The sequence below is a fragment of the Phaethon lepturus genome, unplaced genomic scaffold (assembly GCF_000687285.1).
Source record: "Phaethon lepturus isolate BGI_N335 unplaced genomic scaffold, ASM68728v1 scaffold9259, whole genome shotgun sequence".
In the NCBI taxonomy this organism is placed as follows: domain Eukaryota; kingdom Metazoa; phylum Chordata; class Aves; order Phaethontiformes; family Phaethontidae; genus Phaethon; species Phaethon lepturus.
This window is the reverse complement of record NW_010565510.1, coordinates 1-20,727: the sequence shown is the minus strand read 5'-3', so window position 1 is coordinate 20,727 and position 20,727 is coordinate 1. Positions and strand designations below refer to the sequence as shown.

Below are 20,727 nucleotides of genomic sequence, written 5' to 3'. Positions count from 1 at the left end.
GGGAGAGGGTTTTCCCCTGGTCCTTCTCCATTGAAATGCATTGCTTTCTCTTGCCCTTTCCAACTGGTATTTTCCCTTAGATGTTGGAAGGGAAGGGATTTTTCTTCCTCCATTTGATTCGGGGTAGTTACTGAATTCAAACAGGTTCTTCCTTAAATATAAAGCATCTTACTTTCAAGGTGAACTACTCTGCACAGAGGCATTTGGCTCATGCGCACGTGGCGAGTTAGCGTGGAGTAGGCAACGTGCTCGGAGCGTGCAGCTTGGCTTATTGTACTCGATCTCCCCCTGGGTAAGGGCGAGAGGGGCACGGAGGGAGGGAGGGAAGGGCTGGTGCAAGCGGAGCAGGCTGATAACATTTAAATCCTGGAACTTGGGGCTTTGCAGGTGGAAATACCTCATCAAAATATCTCAAAGGTAGCAGTTTGCAGCTGAAAACTGGCATATGTGCTTTGTTTGGGGGGTCTTGTGCACAAATGCTGACAGTTAGTTCCCAAAGATGTGTAAATCCCAGGAGTTCTGGGGCAAGCAAGCGGGCACTCCTCCTCCTCCTCGTTGTGGGGCCTGTGACCCACTGATACAACTGATGAGCGCAGTGTTGTAAAGCACCCAGGGACAGACATCCACCAAAGGTCGAGAGGGCTGGCTGTGAATAGCTGTGGCTACTAAGATGATGTTTAGCCAAGTAACGCAGGAGGCTCTTCACTGTAATCCCATAGTGCATCCAAAGCCAGACAAATCCATAGCCAAGAAATTTGCCAAAAATGTGCTAATTCTATGAGCAGTTGCAGCAGTTTGCCCCAAGTGAAAACTGATGGTGTCCAGCACATCTCAGATTTAGCGTGAATTGCTTCAGAGCAATAAAAGCTGCTAATTCAGCAATATCGTGGTGTGAATGGAAATTGAAATAGTGAATGCTCTGCTTCACCTACCTGCCCCTACAGAGTGTATATTCAAGTTTTTGATATTGTCCATCTTATGTTGCAAAGAATGACTCATCTGTTTGAAAGGAAAACATCCAGATGTAACTAGAGAAATTTAATTATGAATTCTGTGTCTTCGTTCAAAAATATTTTTTTTTCTCTAAGGGAAAAAAGATGTTGAGCAAATATTACTATATTTAGAACAGAACTAACTTAACTAAAATTATAGCTGTACCAACAGATAAATAAACATAAACTAGTAGCATGAACCATTAATGAAAGATAAATCGTATGAAGGGAAATGACAAATGTTTACAATTTTGGCAGGATTTAAAACAGGGCATGTCTCCTTATATACAGCAACTGTTTTAACAGCTGCTTTTTTTTTTCCCCTCCTCTAAATTATTTCAGGTTTTTGAGTCATGATGCAAGAATCTGGGACTGAGACAAAAAGTAACGGTTCAGCCATTCAGAATGGAGCGAGCGGTGGCAACCATTTACTAGAGTGCAGCCTGCGGGAAGTGAGATCAAACGGCGAGACACCTTCAGTTGAAATTGGGGCTGCAGATTTAGCACATCTTCAGCAACAGCAGGTACTGTAAGATGTATTACAAGTTTCCTACTTACAGGAAAAGCATGAAGCATTTAACCCCCCTCCCAAAACCTTTGTATTTGCCAGTCAGAGGATGCTTTTAGGACTTGCCTACGACATTCTGTACATTTTTTCATCTATCAGGGATTGCAGTCATTAATCTAAAGGGAAATGTTGGACTTTTTTCTTTCAAGGCTCTTTTTTATTCTTTCCCTGGAAATACCCAAAGATCAGGGCTTGCTTCCATAGCCTGAATGTATTGAGTCTGGTGGCAGTGATGGGGTGAACCGCTGTATACAAATAACTGGTTTCCAAAATATGTCACTGGGTGGAAAATACACTAACGTTAAGTTTTGTTTTTGCAACAAATTTTAATATAACCTAGCAACCTCTACCAACAGAATGTTTTCTATTAGTGAGAAAGGCTGCGGAGGTATCTGCTGCAGCAAAACGTCAGAATAAATAAATAAATACATCCTGTGTCAGTACTCCTCAATTCAGAAGAATCGGAACCAAATTGTGCGGTTTGCCTTTTTATTTTAATTAGTGTATTTTCTGGGAAGTGACCAAGTTCACCAGTGTAAATTATCTGCCTAATATGTTTTGTCTTTTTCTTTTCCCTGATAAAATTTTGAAACCCTACGAGGAAACTTTACACCGAAGTGCTGGGCATGTATCATTAACATGTTTGGGAACAAAGGCTGCAGCAGAGCCATGGTGAATACACTTAACGACTAACCTGCACTTTCTCTAATGCAATAAGCATTCTTAAAACCTTTTAAATAAGCGATTGGCAGCTGGTTAAGACTCCCCTAAGTGTACAGTGATCTTTTTAGCAGGTTGTTGTGGAGAAGAAAAAACCTACACTCAAAAACAAAGCAAACTGAAGGCTTGCAGAGGAGCAGGAGACCCCGTTTGCCAACCTAAGACAGAAAGCTGCCGTAATTAAAGTCAGAAAAATGGATGATACTAAACGCATAGACTTTGGTTGTTTCAATCATTTTCATCCTACAGGTTTTTACTTGAAGTGAGAATACCATCAGTGAGAAAATCACAGCCATGCTGAATTCATTACTGCAGTAGTCACACAAAACCACGGATAAAATTTCAATAACTGCAGGCCACAGTTGAGTAAACAGTTGCACTGAAACTTAATTCCTGTTGACTTTTCCCTCATTCTTCGCCAGGGGCACATTCTGATTCGTAGTGCAAAGACAACAGGGGTTACAGCTTTGATTAATATAGGACAGTAGAAGAGGAGTGGAACAGTAAAATATGTTCAACACAAAAGTCTTGTCTTAAAAAGGCTTCCTATCAAAATGAGTTAATTACGCAGCGTTTTCCATAGGAGCAGTATGGAATTTTCCAATGCTGCTTTGTGCAGAGAGAAACAGAGCCGGGGAGTCACGCAAGCACGTGCACACCGTCGCCCAGAATTGCTCAGACCTCTGCTCCTCCGCTCCTACCACCGGTCACTAACCTTCCCCGCCGGCGCCCTGTGCCAAGGCTTCTCCGTAGCCATCCGGAGGGCTCACGCCGCCTCAGATAACCCCGTAATCTCACGTGTAACGGGCTGTGTCATTCAACAGCCGCCCAGTCGGTCAATTAAGGAGTGGCACCAGTTCATTCCTCCTGCCCGGCACAGATATGGGTGCTGCCAGCCCCTGCGGGAGCAGGGCGCGAGGCTGGGCGCTGGATTGCCAGGCTGGGGATGGCTTTCACGCACCTCAGGTTTTAACTTCTAGTTTATTTATCCTCTGCCAGAACAATAAATGTGGTCGGGGAGCTTGCTTTTCTCCAAGTTCTTAAAAGACATTTATGTTCTGTGTTTGAATTCTGCTGTTAATTGGTTCTGATGACTAACTTCTCCATGGAGTTTATCTTTTAAAAAGCAAGTTGATTGCAAAGTTTAAAACACTTACTAAAAAAAAAGGCGGAACAAAAACCTGATAACAACAAAAGCATAATCAGAGCCAGCACAAAAATATCAATCTTTGTGTTTGGAAAATATTTTTAAATACTGAAAAGAAGAAAAACCCGTTGTTTTCAGACAGCTAATGCAAGCATTTACAGATACACATACAACACGGAGCATAATGTTTAGATGTTTCTCCATATACAACATATGCTCTCAGGTCACTTAACAGAATGCGTTCTACAAAACGCTTCGTCAATACAAATGAATGAGTTCTGAATTAAACAGCTATTTCTTAAGAGCATTTCATTCAAATCTTTTCTTTTTGCCACCTGGCACTTGTTTTGTCTGAAAAAAAAAAATCAGTGGCGGGTAGTTTGAGCTTTGCTGTTGTGGTTAGTTGTGTATTCCTGTGATGAGCGTGGCTGAGCGGTGAAACCTGGATGTACAGTGGCTTACGTAAAGCATCTGTGCTGAATTTTGGTTCATATTTTTTGTGAAATTTATGAGTTTATAAGGACTACTAGCTTTGTTATTATGAGAAAGGAAAACAGAAATGCTTCAGATTTTTTAGGAAGTTTTAATGGGTTTACAGAGTTGTAAATATTTTATCATGGAAAAATATGGAGCACCACAGGTGTTCATATGTTTGAAAGAGCAGTGTATGGTGTAAGTACACTACTCTTGTAGTAAGTGCAGGGAGGACTTGTAGGACAAGTTTTATGCTTTCCATCTCATCTTTGGATGATTCTGCCACGCAGGGAGGCAGAGAGTGATGCTAAATTATTTTAGCATTAGCAGTCTTGTAAAATGTACTGTTAACCTGGGAGTAGCAAATGCAGGGATGAGTTCTGCTATGTGTAATAAAAGCAAATAGCCCCAGCTGCTGTTTATGTTTGTAATCATGAAGTAAGATACTTCTCAAGGAAAGCCAAAGCAATACAAGTGACTCTTAAGGGAAAATATATCTGTGGAAGAGTTGGATAAAAATGGAGATACAGAGAGGAGAAACCACCCTCTGAACCAGACTAAAAGGGAAGGATAACCCTTTCCTGCAGTATTTCGGCACCCGTGGAGGGTGGGTGGGGTTGCCTTCCCGCCGCTGCTGACTCCATAGGTGCTGGTGGTCAGCATATGGCGGGCATGACTTTCAGGATGAGGGGAAATGGGCAGAGCTTTGGGGACCTGCCTGCAAAACGCGGAGTAGGTATGAAGGTCACCTGGGTCACTGGACTTGCTAAAGAGACCAGAGCGGGCATTTGGCATGGGGTCAAGCAGCGGGGCTCGGGAGCTTGCTCCCAAGATGCCCACAGAGGCAGAACCAAGGGATGGGGCAGAAAACCTGGGAACAGGGTCCTGGGCAGAGTCTGGCAACATGTGTTGGCTCTGTGGTGTCACAGAAAACATCTGGGAGGTGCAAAATGGGTGTCAGAGTGACCCACAAGCTGAAAGCAAGCCATGCTGAGCGAGGGAAGCTTGGGCAGAAAGTATGTGATGATGGGGTGACTTCTGCCTATCAAGGAGTAATAAATAAAGACTCATGGGGACAAACTGCCTTTTAATGTACATCACAGCTTTAGTTGCTTCAGTGGTTTGTGCCGTCTACTCAAATAGAAGGTTTGATGCTTTGGTCTTAGCCGGTTCTTTTTTTTTTTTCTTTTTATCCTATAAAATAAATATTATTTATTGTGATTTATTTTTATCCTTGGGACTATTCATGAAAGTGTTCTTCACATTATTAGCGGAGAAACAAGAGTATGAATTGAACAAAGAGAAGGAATACAAAGTTGAATTCTGATACATAGCAGCAAGACACCAAATGCTGTGTTGCATGGTGGCAGAAATACAAACCTCTCCACATCAATAGCAAGATCCACTTTGATACCGTAACTTGAAGTACTGCCCCACGAGTATAAAACTCAGTGTCTTTTGTCTAATCCAGAATGCTTTTGAACTTTTAGGAGGTATGGCTTTAATAGTAATTTGTTGACACATTAGCTTCAGAGATTGCAAAGAGTTTATTTTGCAGAACTGGCAGGCTCGTATCAGTGTTCTCTTAAGGAAAAAAGCACACATGGCTGTTTTGCAATTGCTTGCATTTATTGACAACCTGCGCTGAGCAGGCAGATTCGGAATGTTTGTATAATGTAAACCTATAGCTTGTCTGATGGTGTGTAGTGTACTTTTAGGTAGTGCATAGATTGCTTGATAAAAAGGGTTACAAGGTGACTGTTTATGACGAACTGGAATAGCAATACAAATGCAACTGGTACGTGGAGGAACAAGGAGGAAGTTTATATAAAGAATTGTAGGGAAGTTTCTTTCCTTCACTTTGTCTTCGAGCTGAACTATACTGTAATTATGAAGTGTCACTTCAAGCTTTCTGATGAGTGTAGATAAATACTAGTTTTGTCATGTGTCCACAAAGGAAAGAAGGGTTTTTTCCTTGAAAAAAATTGGCAGTGTTATTTGTTGCATCCTGTTTTGTACTTTTTACACTTTTATTTCACTGAATGTATACAAACGAAAAGTACAGTTTTGTTCATGTATAGGAGATAAAAAGAATGTTTGATAGACAAATTTGGACGAGGTTCTGGTGTCTGTGCCCAAGTCAATGATTTCTTCATAGTCGGTCTCACAGACTGCGCGTGGGGTGTTTGTGGTATCGGTGTGAAGATGCCACAGTTGGGCCCTTTGGCAGTAGTTGTTTCGAGAAATGTTGGGATGTGAAGTGTTAGGTTGAGGGAAGCAAAGTCCAGAGGGAATATGTGGTTTCTTCAGATTTTGTTCATGTCCAAAGATGAGGAGAATGTACAAGAAATGGGGGATTTGGTGTATTGTTGAGAGGCTGCTTTAATTGGGCAGATCAAAAAGAAGATTTGACTAGAAAGAATTCTGAATATATCGCAGTGTAAATTAAAGTAATGCCTTTTTTTTTTTTTTAATAGTTTGGTGAGTTTCATCTTATTTTGAAAACCCGTGGGGAGAGGTTACAAACTGCATCAGGAGTTTTATGGTCCCATTGATCATGAAGTGGACTTATCTCGTTAGAACAAAACTGCTAAACTAGATCCAAGATAAAGTCTTTGTTTCATATTGACATAACTGGGTTAGACCAAATTTGTTTGTTAGACTTTGAGGCAGCGTCCGTGTTGAGTCATTTTGTCCGAATAGACATAAAGCCTAATTATTAAACTGCTGTTTCTATTGAAAGAGACATTTGAAAGTATAGATTAAACTCCATGCAGGCTATTGGATTGTGTCTGATTTTGTATTGCAGTACACTGATAAAATTGATGATTACAACACGGTGAAAAGACTACTGCATTTGTAGAGCTTGTGCTGTTTTATCAGAGAATGTGAAAAACAACTTTAGGCTCCCAGTAACTTTGTGTTTTTATCGTTCAGACTTTTCTCTGAAGTTCTCCAATCTCCCAACATTGAACAGAAGGTGACATGATGTCTTTTTAGTCATTCAAATCTAATAACTTTTAATCTGAAGGTTAAGTAGTGAGATATAAACTAAGAGATGATAATATCAATTTTATGTTCACTGAAGGGCACAATATACCTCTTTCTAGTAGAGGGAAAATTGTGCGTAAAATGTCTTTTGCTTTTCAATGGAAAAGCTGTGGCTCTGAGAGTTTAGGAATGAAACAGCGCTGGAAAAATTAAATAAGTTTTAACATAGGCTGGCTACCTTGCCTGGATTTTAGTATCAATGATTTTTTTCCTTAATAATTCAATTTTTAGATCTCTTGTCAATGAACCATGCTGAGAACATTCACGCAGCATTCTCTATCCTCACTATTATTAATGTCTTTGTTATAACTACTTATTGACATCAACAAGCCTTAAATTTTCTCTAACTGTTGAAGGGTAAGGGGAAACTACCACTTCGTTGCACTTGCTGAGATTATTTTTTTTCTTTGCCTTGGTTTTGTTTTATTTTGCTTCTGAGGTCTTTGATAAATAACTGCATAAATCGGAGTCCTCAAAGCACCTTGACATTGGCACCCAGAGCTCCGCAGTTGTATGTGCAGATACAAGCATGTACATGCAGCAGCTGGGTCATTAGACATGTAATCACTTGGGTTATACCCACATCCAAATCCAGAAGTCCTCTTTGGGCTATGGATTTGGGCTATTTCTGTATTTATGTGTTGGTTTGGTTTTGTTGTTTTTTGTTTGTTTTTTTTTTTTTACAATAGCTGCTTTTACTTCTGGTAAATTAAGATCACGCAGTAATCGTTGAGGTTTATGTGGGCACTTTGAAGAGTTGTAACTTCTGAAATATGTTTGCTGGTTTGTTTTTTAGCTTTGCATCTCATGTGAAAATTCCGCAGTGGTGTGTTTGTTCCCAGCTGTTTTCGTAGGTGTGCACTCTCCCCTTATATTTGCTTATGCTTACTCATAAGCAATAAAGTTACACATTCAGGAGTGCTGTTTAGGGAAACTCCGCAAAGGAATGCTTTAAAGCTATTATCCAGCATGTGTGTACACTGCGAAAGAAGCGCAGTAGGCATCAGATATAAATTAAAAATCCATTTCAAATTATTAATGTTATTCAAATGATTAGAGACTCCTCCTCCTCCATTGATCTTCATACTTCACAGGTTATCTAATAAGCAGCGCAACCAAACCTGGCATATAGCAACCTTAAAATGGCAGTGTGCCTGTGAAGGTGTAAAGCAGTCTTTAATTCACATGGAACTGTTTCTCATTGTGGCTTTTAACGTTGCAAGATGCTTAAGCGTGCGCCTAAATGTAAGTGCGTGAGTAGTCTTATTAAGGTCACTGGTCTGTCTCATGCCTGTAAAATTAGGAATGTGCTTAAGTACCTTGCTGAATTAAGGCTTAAGTAATTTCACACTAATATGACGTTGCATGGATTGCTGATATTTTAGAAGTAATTGAACTTTATTTGGAAACGTGCTGCACATAGGGAGATTGTTTGGCAGTGCCTTAGGAGCAGCAGCGGAATTGCAGTGGCTTTCACTAGCGTAGCTGTTGATTTCAGTGGAGTTTTGTCTGACTTAAATACATTTAAATGAGAGCAAAATCAAATGCCGTGGTTTCCCATGTTACATTCTTTATCCTGTGGAGCTCTATTGGGCATCACAGCAAGTGAGAAGAATCTGAACAGTACTGTTGTAATTTGTAACAGGAATGTTATAAATAAAGATTGGAATATGAAGTAAAAATGCAAAAGTAATGAATACTCTTCATGAGTTTATTTAACAGTATAGAACCCCATTAATTAAAAAAAAATTAACAGGAGGTATTTTTTGGAGGCTTAGTGTCAACAGCAACACTATATAAAGATAGTTTTGTAGGCTGTGTTGCTTGTTTTGTTGCTGCATCCTGTGTTTGGTTAGCCATGCTCCCTACATCTTCAAAACATAACCTGTATTTGCAACCTGTTTTAAATAGTGCAAATGTATCTCTCTTTTCCCTGTAAAAGCTATATATTGTGTCTGTAAAGTCAGTGTCATGGCTCAGACATTTCTGAAGCCTGGGGCAAGTGCCAGCTTTATTACAAGTTGGGCTTTTCAATTTATTTTTAATCATATTTCTTCTTTTTCTTTTAAGGGTTTTTTTTTTTTTTTCTTTTTTTCCGGGCTACTGAAAATCAGGCTGGTAAAGTGAAGGTTGGAGAGAGTTAGGCTATTTAATCTATCTGGCAACGTGTTGCAAAAACTCATCAGTGCAGTTCTCCCCTTCGCCCGCAGCCCTCACAGGAGTGCGTGTTCCCAGGCAAACCGAGGAGAAGGATGCAAGAAATGGATATAATTCCTTGTGTTCTGTGTGCTGACCTAATCCTGATTCTCATTTAATGACCACAAGGATTGAAGTCTGGGATTATTACGCACAGAAATGTCGCTGGGCATGCGGGCACACAGAGGTGGTTGCATGCCTGGACATGGGTCGTTTTTGCTTGATAGAGCGCGGTATTTCCCATTTTGGTGACCTCTTTTGATCCAGTTTCAAGGCTAAACTAATTTTTATATGCATGTTTGGGGCCTTCTTACCTTATTAAATGAAATAAGCAGGTTTTTGGAAGGATTTTCTTCTTTTCTAGCATGAGGCACCATTATTGAGGGGCACAACACGAATGTTTCAAATTTGGAGATGCAGAGCAAGGTCACAGTTTGCCTCCAGAATCTGAAGTAATCAGGATTTTATTTCAGATAAAACCTCTGGGGCTGATACTTAAAAAACATAAGTTTTAACTGGCATTACGCAATTTGCTATGGGTCGCTTAGCCAAATATTTGTGTATGGGTCTTTTTTTTTTTAAAAAAAAAAGACTTGCCAAAGTTCAGGTGGGATTTCAGGCTTTAACAAACTCTACCTGGAAATTAAGTGCAGGAAAGGAGGGGGAAAAAAATATCTTGTCTATTTGAATTAGAGTGATCACAAGCTAAAGGAATGTGGTTGCTGTTGACGTGCTCAAATCAAGTTTTCCTTAAATTTTCCTTGTTATTATCACTGATACCAAAAAACCTCTGCCAGGAAAGAACTGCAATACTAGTGAAATGTTGTAAGACCACTGACTGTCTGACATTCATGATTTTTTTCTCCTTTTTCCAGTAATTGGTAAGATACATGCTAAAATAGGGGTAGGGTCCCTAGCTGTTCACAAGGGCTGTGTGGGCAGAGGGTTGATCTTCCCTAGTACCTTCTGGCATCCTTAATCAGCAGCAGACCCACAACTTTGGGGGTTTTGGCTGCTCTCTCACATACAAAGCTAGGGCATTTGTGTTTTTAAACCATCATCCTTTTGTATTTTTGTTTCCACATTATTAAGTGATTCACTGAAGGAGAAAGGTCAGACAGGCACGGGGAAGGAAAAATGGAACTTGTTATGAAGTAGTGGGGCCCAGCATCTTGCAGGAAAAATTAGCAATAAAATGGGGTATAATTCTCCTTATGCATGGGAATGCATTTGTAGCACTCAGATCCTCAAAGTCCCATTTCAGCAGTCTCCAGGAGACTTTTTCTGGCCTCTGCTTAAAGGAGAAGCTTGATCTAAAGATGAGCTCGCCTGGGAAAAGCTCTGGCTTTTGGAGAGTGGCTGTACTTTATCTTTACTTTGTTGCGTTGCATTATGTACCTGCTCCTATACTATGTCAATCCTCTTCTTCAAACTCAGAGAAAGACGCACGGGTATGTATGGAAAACAGCTGCTCTGGATTTTCTTGGAAAGTCTACAACATTTTTGGTGAAGAGGCTGATTAAAGCACTACTCTGTCTTTCATTATTAATTTTATCCTCGGTTGTAGGTTAAGTGCAGTATTTTTATTTGGTAGATTGTGTGCTGTGGTGCAGTAAAAAATTCCCACTGGGATTGTGTACTGCATTTGGTGTGTACATGCAGAGCGGGTCGGCGTGGGTGAAGGCATCACGTCTGCTGCGCATGCATGCATGGGAGCTTTGGTTTTCATGCAGGGATGCTCTGTGGCTGGAAGAAACCATACTGTCTGCTGCCTGGAAAAGCTGGCCATGGCACTTGTTCGTGGCTGTAGGTCAAATGCTTTCACAGAAGCACAGAATCATTAAGGTTGGAAAAGACCTTTAAGATCAACAAGTCCAACCATCAGCCCACCACCACCATGCCCACTAAACTGTGTCCTGAAGTGCCACGTCTACATGTTTTTTGAGCACTTCCAGTGATGGTGACTCCACCGCCTCCCTGGGCAGCCTGTGCCAATGTTTGACTACTCTCTCAGTAAAGAATGCTTTCTGTAAGGTCAGAGGGAGGGTTAGTTACAGGTAAATCTCCCTAATCCTGCATTTTACTGTCTGTTCATGTCTTCAGAGTTCTTCTGAGTAAGTGCGCTGATTTATTCACGGCTGTTGTCCCAGACATGGTATTTGGGTAGCAGAGGTGTTGTTTTGTTCAGGGAAAACGGTCTACTTCATCGCCTTTCCATAGCTGTAATGTTATATTGCAGAGTCGAACGAAAAACCCTCCAAGTCAATAAACAACAAAAAGCAGACTTATCTTTTATAGTGTTCTTGAAACAAATGTAAGGTTATAATACTAAAGCGGGTTTTATTAAATCTAGGCATGAATCCATATTGAAGAAATAATCCACTGCTGCTTTTCAGCTTCTTGTCTTTTTAATTAGCGCTGGCAATGGGATTGTTAGCTTTTAAGATATGGTAAATACGAGCCTATTAATATTATTGAACATAATACTCAACAAGGTACAGGGAATGCTGGTAACTGTAGATATTTTATAGAGGAGCTAAAAGCGGGCGGTTTTCTGTTTGACAAGTCTTCCTTTGCGACTGCCGGGGTGAAGCCTGTGATGGCAGCCTTTGCCCCAGACCCTGGAGCAGCCGTCCTCGGGGCAGCCATCCCGGTGGGCAGCGTGAGACCCCTTGCCCCTTAGTCCAGTCTGATGGGGTGAGTTTGAGCCCCTTTTCACAACACGGCAAGCATTTGGAGTTTAAAATAGTTCTGACTCCTTCTTTTCCTTGAGAAATGATTCACCAATTCCTCTGATTAATGCTTTTTGAAGTGTTTTACTCTTGGTTCCAGTCCCTTAACTTGGGCAAGGACTGGATTATAAAGGTTTAGCAGTGATTAGCTCTGTTTACAGTTGTTGGGGGTTTTTGCTCCAAAAGGTATGGTGTTTGCTTTGCTGAGGGGTTTTATTTTGCAGAGTTTCTGTTGACCACCTGCTTTTTTTCCTAATTGGTTACAAGGACAATTGCTAGGCATGATAAATAAAAGATACGGTCTTCCAAGGCTGTGTCACAGGGACTGTATGTCAAAGATTCATAAACTACGAGCAAAAATATGTGCCTTTTCCTAGAGGCAGGGAAGTGCCTGCTGTGTTCATGTTTGGGGATCCTTCCAAGGTCACTGAGAGCCCATGGTAGTACCTTCTTTGGTGCTGACGGATGGCCTCGCTGGGTGCTGCAGCCACACGCAGAACAGGGCAGCCCACCAGCCCAGGTTTTCTGTGAACTCCTCTATAACCTTATGCCTTTTTCTCTCTGGATTTTTGAAAAATAGGCTTTTTTTCCCCCCAGTTTTCTGTGCAGACCAAAGGCAGGAGTAAGTGTATCTTTGTCTGCCTGGTATGTGTCTCACCCATCCAGCGATGGAGGTTTCACTCCTACCCAGGCAGGGTCTTCCAGTGCTTAACTCTCTGTCAGTAACCTTCTTCCCCATGCCTGACCAAAACGCTTATCCTTCAAGTACAGCCTCTTCCCTCTCGTCGTGTCTGTAACAAGCAGAGTGGAGATTGTCTCCTTTCTCTTTACAGCATTCTTTTTCGTATATGAATGCTGTTCCCATGTCTGTACCCTCTATCTTCTCAGAACTTAAGCAAGTTGTCCTTGTAAATCCTTTTTTCCAGAGTTGTGGTCATTCTGGTCACTGTCCTCTGGTGTCTCTCCAGTCAGTCTTGTGTTCATCTTGAATTGCAGTGCTCCATGACATGATCCTCCAGCTGAAGTCTTGCTGGAGCACGTGGAGACAATCAATTTCCCAGTGTATAACTTGCAGGCAGTGCTCCTGTTTATGCATCTGACTGCGTTACATGTCATTTTTGCAACAGTGTGACCCTGCTGACTCACACTCAACTTCTGATCCGCTGTAATCCTTAGGCTTTTTTTTTCCAGAAGTGCTATGTAGTCGGCTGTCTTCCTTGTATTTACAAAGTTTGGGTATTCCAGCTGAATTGTAGCATCTTCTAATTTATCCTTAATAAATGCCATCCCATTTTCACAGACAATTTCTTCTCCAACATCTTTGCAGTCACTCACAATGTAGTATCATCTCCAGATTTTCTGAGTTGTCTGTTCCTTCATCTGTGCTGTTCTTAAAAAAAAATTTGACTTCTTCAGCACGTTTGCAATCTTCTTCCATTCTGAAAGTGACCTATGGATACGTACACCCAGTATACAGTAATTTTGTGAAGATTATGTTTTCCTAGCTTGCTTATGAAAACGTCCTTTGAGATAGTCAGAAGTCTTTACAGTCATAATACAGGACTTCTCCTGTTTTTCAAAGATCTACCAATGGATATGTGTTTTCCCTTTGATTTAAAAAAAAAAAATGGCCTGCATCTTGGACTGACCTGTCATCTGCAAATGATGTTCAAAACAGTGTAGGCATACCCGTGCCGCCTTCACTGGGCAGGTCAGGGTAGCGGGAAGAGCAGCCAGCTAGCACTGGCTTGTTGCAGCCTCTTTAGAGCTATTGCACCAATTAACCAAGCTAATGAAAAGTGAGATTGTTGGAATCTTATTAACTACATAACTCAGCCCAGCGAAACCTCTAGCAGTTATAGGTAAGATGGATTCACAGGGGAAGAAGTAGCACTCACAAAAAATACAAAATGCCAAATCTCAGTTAACTGGTTTTCCTAGTGGAAGATCAAACTGGATTTGCATAAAAAGAACACCCTAGGAGGGATGTGCCTGGAGACCCCTCGCAGCAACCTGTCCCTGTTTCTTCTTGTGTATCCCATTTCATCTATTGGTTGTTCCAGAAGCACAATCTTGGGCCAAGGAAGTCTCTTTTCTACTGTTTTTGGGCCAGAATCTGGTCTCAGAAGCTGCTATCTTTGCCACACATCATGTCCCTCCATCTCCAGTCATGTATCAGATTGTCCTTGGAGCAAGAGATGAGCAAACGGGTGTGTCTTTCTGCTTAATTGCATATGTCAATGATAAATCTTTTGAGAAGACTCGGGCCACATGTTTCTGAATAGGCTGCATCTCAGACTGCATCCTGATCCCTGTCCTTCATCAGCCTCTCAAATCTGAAGGACGAAACAGAAGGTTTAAAGGGGGATGTGGGGTGGGGGTGTGAGTGTAAAATCTCATTTCATTTTTAACGCACAGAGTCCACCCAGAACCCCCCAATAATAACTGCCATAGCTGTGCCTCTGTCATTTGGAGGCCACTATTCCCGTCTTTGCCAAGTCTCTGTCGTCCACAAGACAAGACATCTGCAGTACATTTGTTTAAAGCAGGGAGATGACAAGCGTTGAAACAGATGTTGGAAAACAGAGCAGCAAAAGGCCTGTGCTAAGTGAATAGCCCATAGGGCCTGAGCTGTTTGATGGCTGATTGCAGTGTGAGCCAACTGTTCGTTCAGAGCAGGCTGAACCCAGGAGATCCCTCTGGTAAGAGATGTACTTTGCCAACATGTGGTGCTCCTTTTGTCACCGTACCTTTTCAGATGTGCCTAGGGAAAACGCAGGGAACAGGATCATCATTCAAAACCCCTTAGATGAGTGAAACTCTTGCTTATCCAGGCTGAATTGATTCCTAGTTACGAGTTGAACCATTGGAAAGCATCAAGAGCGTGTCTCGGCATCCAACAGCCAGTATCATTCATTAGTTTGAATGAAAAGCCTGTATGCAGGCTTTATCAAAGCTACAGAGAGCTTTATCACGATCAACATAAAACAATATTCTGTCTGAAACCTCTGCACCATATTGCCATTTAAAAAGCAGCTAATGTCTAGTGATCCTTGGTATATGAAGCAATTCAGGTTTATCAGAAGCTGACATATTATGCTTTGACAGCAAAGAATCCCTTTCGTACCTGATCTCATGTTTCCTAAGACCAGCTTTTCACCTTCTCTGATCTTGTCTTTAGGAGCTGATCCCCTCATGCTGGGGAGATACAGCTATTGTTAAATGAACTCATGAAACCTGGGAGTATTTACTTGTTAGTAATCTTGGGCGAGATAGAAACTTGCTGAGTAAGAGAGCCAGACTGGGGCTCAGCAGGAGGTGGATGGAAAACTGGTCCCTAACAGAGAAAAAAACACCCCTTATGTTCTCCTGCGTGGTGGGCAGGGACAGACCTCTAGCAGCGACAGGCATCCAGCGGATAGGACCGCCGTGTCTGAACAAAGCCACCACAGCTTTTCAGAAGTGTCTGGCATGCTGTCCCATTAGGTGACACAGCTGTTTTTTTAGTGACACAGCAGCTACCAGTTGAAGGATTGATCATCTTTCTTGGAGGAGAATGACATGGGTTTTTTTCCTCTCTAGTTCCTTGAAATCTCCCCTATTCAGGATCAGCAGAAGAAAGGCTGACCACTGGCTGGTGATGCTGCTGAGGTCCCTTAAGGCCAGAGACACACAGGACAAAATGAAGCCCAGGGCTGTGCTGGAGAAAGTACTCGGGCTCGATGGGAATACACCCTAGGACTCTCTGCATAGACATTTGTTTAGATTTGTGCTCCAAGCATCTGATTTGGTACTTGCTGTATTTCCACCAGTGATAGACCCCGTGCAGCCAGCTGAGGTGGTGATTGCATTGCAGTCATGTCTTGCTCGCATGACTAAGTCTACCTTCTACAGGGACACTAGGGATCCTGAATGCCAAGGACACAAGGGCTGCCCCTTGCCCAGGATTAAGACGTGGTCAGGCCCCACACTTGGTGCCTTCCCAGAGCAGGAGGGGCTTCTGTGCCTGGGTGCGCCCCGGGTTGGCACCAGTGGAAGGATCAGCAGCATGCCCTTCACACTCACATGGGATTGCTGATGCTCCTCGTGCATCCAGAAACCGCACCATCCACTGCTACCTCACCTGAGGGGAAGGAGGATGGGGTTCTCCAGGCTGTTTGAGCTGCCTGCAGATGTGCTATCTGCTAATGAAAGATTGTTCAGCACAATCACATTTCCATCTTATTGTGGTAGACGGAAGGGATATGTTCCTCTTCTATTCCATTTTTCTCCATCTGATTTTTTTTTCTTTGCGATGTTATGGGCAGGCAGTAGGCAACAACCATGGAAACCATTACTAGATTGCCCCCATCTTTATACGGACTTGAACCATTTACCAAAAACATTTTATGAAAGGACTGGCTTCCATATGTCCAAGTGGAAATCAATGGACTGTGCTTGAACGTCCTTATATCATTATTGTTTAGCCGAAAGGATGAAAGGAAGAAAGATCCAGGACACTTGGAGGGATGAAGGGAAGGAGAGCTCCTTTGTGCCTGCCCTGCAGGCTCCTTACCTGATCAGCCTGTACACATGTACTGCAAATCTTGCTGCCCAGCCAGAAGAGCCAAGGGGTTTCCCTTCTGCCCCAAAAACTGCTGCTGTCTGTGGAGGCAGGGAGCTGCATGGAGGGATTTTATTTTCAGGAAATCTCAGCCGATACCGTAGTTCTGCAGGCGGCAGCCAGGGCACTGCCAGTGTCTGCGCGGTGCATCTCATCTGGCCTTTTCCACTCTGTCTCCAGGGGAGCTTTGGTCTTCAGGTCTCTGTGTTCCCATCATCTTAAAGCAACACAGATGTCATGTGTGAGTTAATACTTGCCAAGACTTTGAACTGAACATAGAATTGAAGGGAAGCTAGGTGCATGAGGATGCTTTTGGTCCTCTTAAAATGGGTGTTCTGATAAATAATAATAAGGAATGTATTAAGTGTAAAAGATCTGTTATTATTTATTTAGAAGTGTATTGTTCCCAGGTGTGTGCTTACTGTTGCCCAAGCTGGCTTTCTGTGCCTTCTAGGCTGTTGTGCAGTGCTTGCTTTGGGCTCAGCCTGATTTGGCTCTGCTCGGATTTCCCCAGGACCTCTTTATTTTTGCAGAGGCACATCTGGGCAGCCGGTGCGTGAGACCTGAGTCCATGTGCCCCTGCCCAGAGGTGGCCCGGAGGACTCCCCACTGAAGCAGGGCCAGGACAAAACTCTCTGTGACAACCCTAGTGTGTAATTCTGCAGGTGCCCACCACCCTTCAGGGCTTCAAGCACCTTTCTTCTTTCGAAAGCACCATAATTTAGGCAGCGTGTGTGGATTAAGACACCAGACCTCAATAATCTCCATTTGCAAATTAAACTGTCCCTGCTGCAGGAGTCGTGTAGCCCTGCTGCAGCTCTTGGTGAAGCCAGCTGAAGGCAGAGGGAAGATCGAGGGGTTTGGCCACTGAACGTGCAGATTGTCTTTGCTCACCTCTTTCTTTAGATGAAGCAACAGGAGAAATGTTTCTACGTCTGTAGTGTAGTTATGTTCGTGGAGAAGAGTTTTCTGACCAGGTACAAGCAGATGCAGTTGAAATAGGTCAGCCCTGTTACTCGTGTGAAAAGCGTTTATTTCAGGCCTTAAACGGAAAAATGTGATGAGATCATTATGCCAGAAAATATTAATAAATAAATGATCAATAGTAGAAAAGGACTCTTTCCGTAAATAAACTTCAGTGTAATTAACAGCTCTGTGTTTTCAGTAGTGTGCATGCAAATGAAGCTGGGGATGCAATTAATGTGTCGGGGGCCTGAAGGACATCTGCAGCTCAGGGTTAAACAGTCTATTGAAGCTGAACTCATGAACCAGGTTAAACTGCTGGACTTGTTTGTTTCAATAAAACTTTTGTGTCTGCTGTGTACATATTTTATAGCATTCTGCAAGAAACACTTCAAGTCAGGTTTTTAATAGAATGTTGGTAGCAAAGTATGAAGGACAGAGGAGGTAACAGAGAAGGCAACTTGCTAATGCAGAAGCAGTGTACTGAAAGTCACTTTTATTTCTTATTTATAATCTACATGCACACTCTGGATAATAGATGACAACGCTCATTCAGTACTTTAACTTCAAAGCAGAGAGAAGGCATGGATGACAGAGCTGGGAGCTGGAACACAAAGGTACTAACAACAAGAGGAAAAATGCCTGTTTACTGGATTGCATTTGTTAGCACGCTGTCTTCAGATATTGTTCCCCCAGGAATAGTGAGAATATGTGCTGCACGAACAATGATTTAACATCTGAAAATGGTACTTAAAGAGTTTTCTGTCTGGTAGTAATGTGATGAAGGCTTCTGAATGGAACCTGGGGACTTCATTTCTTCTATTTATCTATATGTCTCTCTGGTTTTAGTTCAGCGGTAATTGCATATTTAACCCCTTAAATAGGTTTAACCCTCTCAGCACCAACTTTTTAAAATTTATTTTATTTTTGGTCTCATGTCTGCTTTTGTTACACTACAGCTGTGCCGCTCGCATTCCTTGCCAAAAAATCAGAAAGACAAAAGGGATTTTGGAGAAGTTGTGGCCAGAGAAGTGCATCAAAAATAATACCAAGCTCCACCTCTCTTTCTCCTTTTTCCTCCTCTTCCTTTTTTAAGGAAAGCAGTAGATAATAACGTCCAAGGAAAGTGTTGTAAGGGGATTCAGTACAGCTGGGAGCCTTACAGCAGAGAATGAGAGGGAGAAAGAGAGCTGTAATGAGGGGGGAAGTTGCAGATAGAACAGTAAATCAACACTATAAATTTGCTGCTTACTTCAGCACTCTACTTCTTTGCATCTTTCTCAATTAGCACTTGTTCTGGGGGGCTTGCTTAATAGCTTATGTGAAACAAATATTAACATAAATTGTTTAATTATATCAAAATCTTGAATTCCTCCAAGACGAAAAATTGTTTTTAGCTAGGAATACATCTGCAATAAAACATCATCTACTTAAAGTAAATGAGCTCTGAGGAAAGCCGTAAGATTGTAGCTGAGCTACTTTTACAGTTTATTTTCATGGTATTTAAATTATGATACCAGTGGGTATTTTTAATTAGTGCCTCTTTAAAGTGTGCACTTGTCTACATAAGCCATTTTGGCAAATTTGACTCATTCATACAGTGGTTACTGTAAAAGAGGCCAGCACAGCCTGCAGGAATTGAAATTAAAAGTTTCTACAAGCTGTTGTCGACATGACCACATCTCATTAACTTAAAAAATGGAGATTATTTGCCTGAAAGCTTGATTTGACTAACAGTAATCAAATATTAGGCTCAGTGGAGAAAGGAGGAGGAAAAACAGCTTCACTGTTGTGATCTATATCCTTAAGTGTTGTGTGGTTCACTTTAAATAGCGATGTCATATTTCTGCTTTGACAAACATAACAGGGGAAAAAAATAATAAGACATACGGCTTTGTGAATAATCCAGGGTTAGTTTTATTTTCCAGTCTGACGTATTATTTACCAAGTTTACCAGGGATAAATATAATTTCTCTCATGATTCTAACATTAAGAAGAATTAACTATCTTGAATAGTTTCCCCTGAATTGTTGAAGTTTGGGTACTGAAAATCATATCTATCTTGTGATTATCAAATGCTAAATAGGCATGAACCTTAAATTTGTATCCTAGAATCACTTTACTGTTTTAATAAAATATGATGAGGTAGGTTGCAAAATTTTGCATAAAAAGAACCAAAATAGAGAACTGCCTTTCCAATCTTGTGAAGTCTTTAAATAGCTTGTTAAATGAAATAGTGGGGGGGGGCGGGCAGAAAATCTCTCTTTGTGCAACAATTAGGGTATGGGAGTATGAAATTAAAAAATGCTTGTGCTTGCGAGAGTGCTAGGGTCAAAATTCGGCATTATGGGGTGTGTGTTTTCCTATTAAGCAAAGGACAGTATCATACCTAGATGGAAGCTGTGGCATATGTTATTTAAAAAAAACCACAACAGTGCAGTTAAACAAAAGAAGACAAAGTCTTGTGCCTTTTTATGTCTTTGAACTGAGAACATGTGCTGCATTTTACTAAAGGAACATGAGCCTTGAATGTAAGTAACTGGTTTTTGCATTAGGTACTCCCTGGAGGTAGCAGAAAAATATCATGTCCCTGCATGAAATGCGAATGTGAAATCTACCAGAAAGAAATATTTATGACCATTTTATGCTTGATTAGACTTGGATGACATCTGTTAGAAGACAGGGACTGGACAAAGAGAGAGGCGCTCGGGGGCAAATGTTAACAGAGTTGTTTAGATGATGCTGGGGCAGGAGCGTCCATTTACTGCCAGGCAAAACATAGGAATTGTGTTAGCGAGAGTGCAGCTGACAGGAATTCGCTGTGATGGAGACACTGTAAACTGATGGGCTGAAATAGTAAAATGCAGCTGTTGATATTCGCCGCGCTGCCACGATTTATGGGCAGGTATCGCAGCTAAACACAGATACTGTAACTTCCTGGGAGCAGATGCATTAACAAAGTTATATAAATGTGAGTCAGCTGTAAAAAAGTGACATCTTCACTTTTTAAAGTAGTTATTCCACCAAGCTGCACAGAGAGTTGGAAGGACTTTAAAAAAAAAAAAAAAAAAAAAAAGAAGAAGATGGATTTTCTTTTTTTATTTTCTTTTTTTATTTTCTTTTTATTTTTTTTAGTCTCTGCAGAACGTACTGCTCTGAAGCAATCAACCTGGTTGTTTACTTTCCCCTCCTTGCTTTATCACCGGTGCTTTTCCCCACGCTGGCTCGGACCCTGCTCTTTTCTGAATGAAGCTTATTCCTTGGCCGCATCTGCCTTTGCG

General features: G+C 41.6%; 1 pseudogene; it reads left to right on the top strand.

Moving 5' to 3' along the window:
- Positions 1–1,345: 1,345 nt before the first annotated feature.
- On the top strand, positions 1,346–1,516 carry LOC104627101 (annotated as a pseudogene).
- Positions 1,517–20,727: the final 19,211 nt, after the last annotated feature.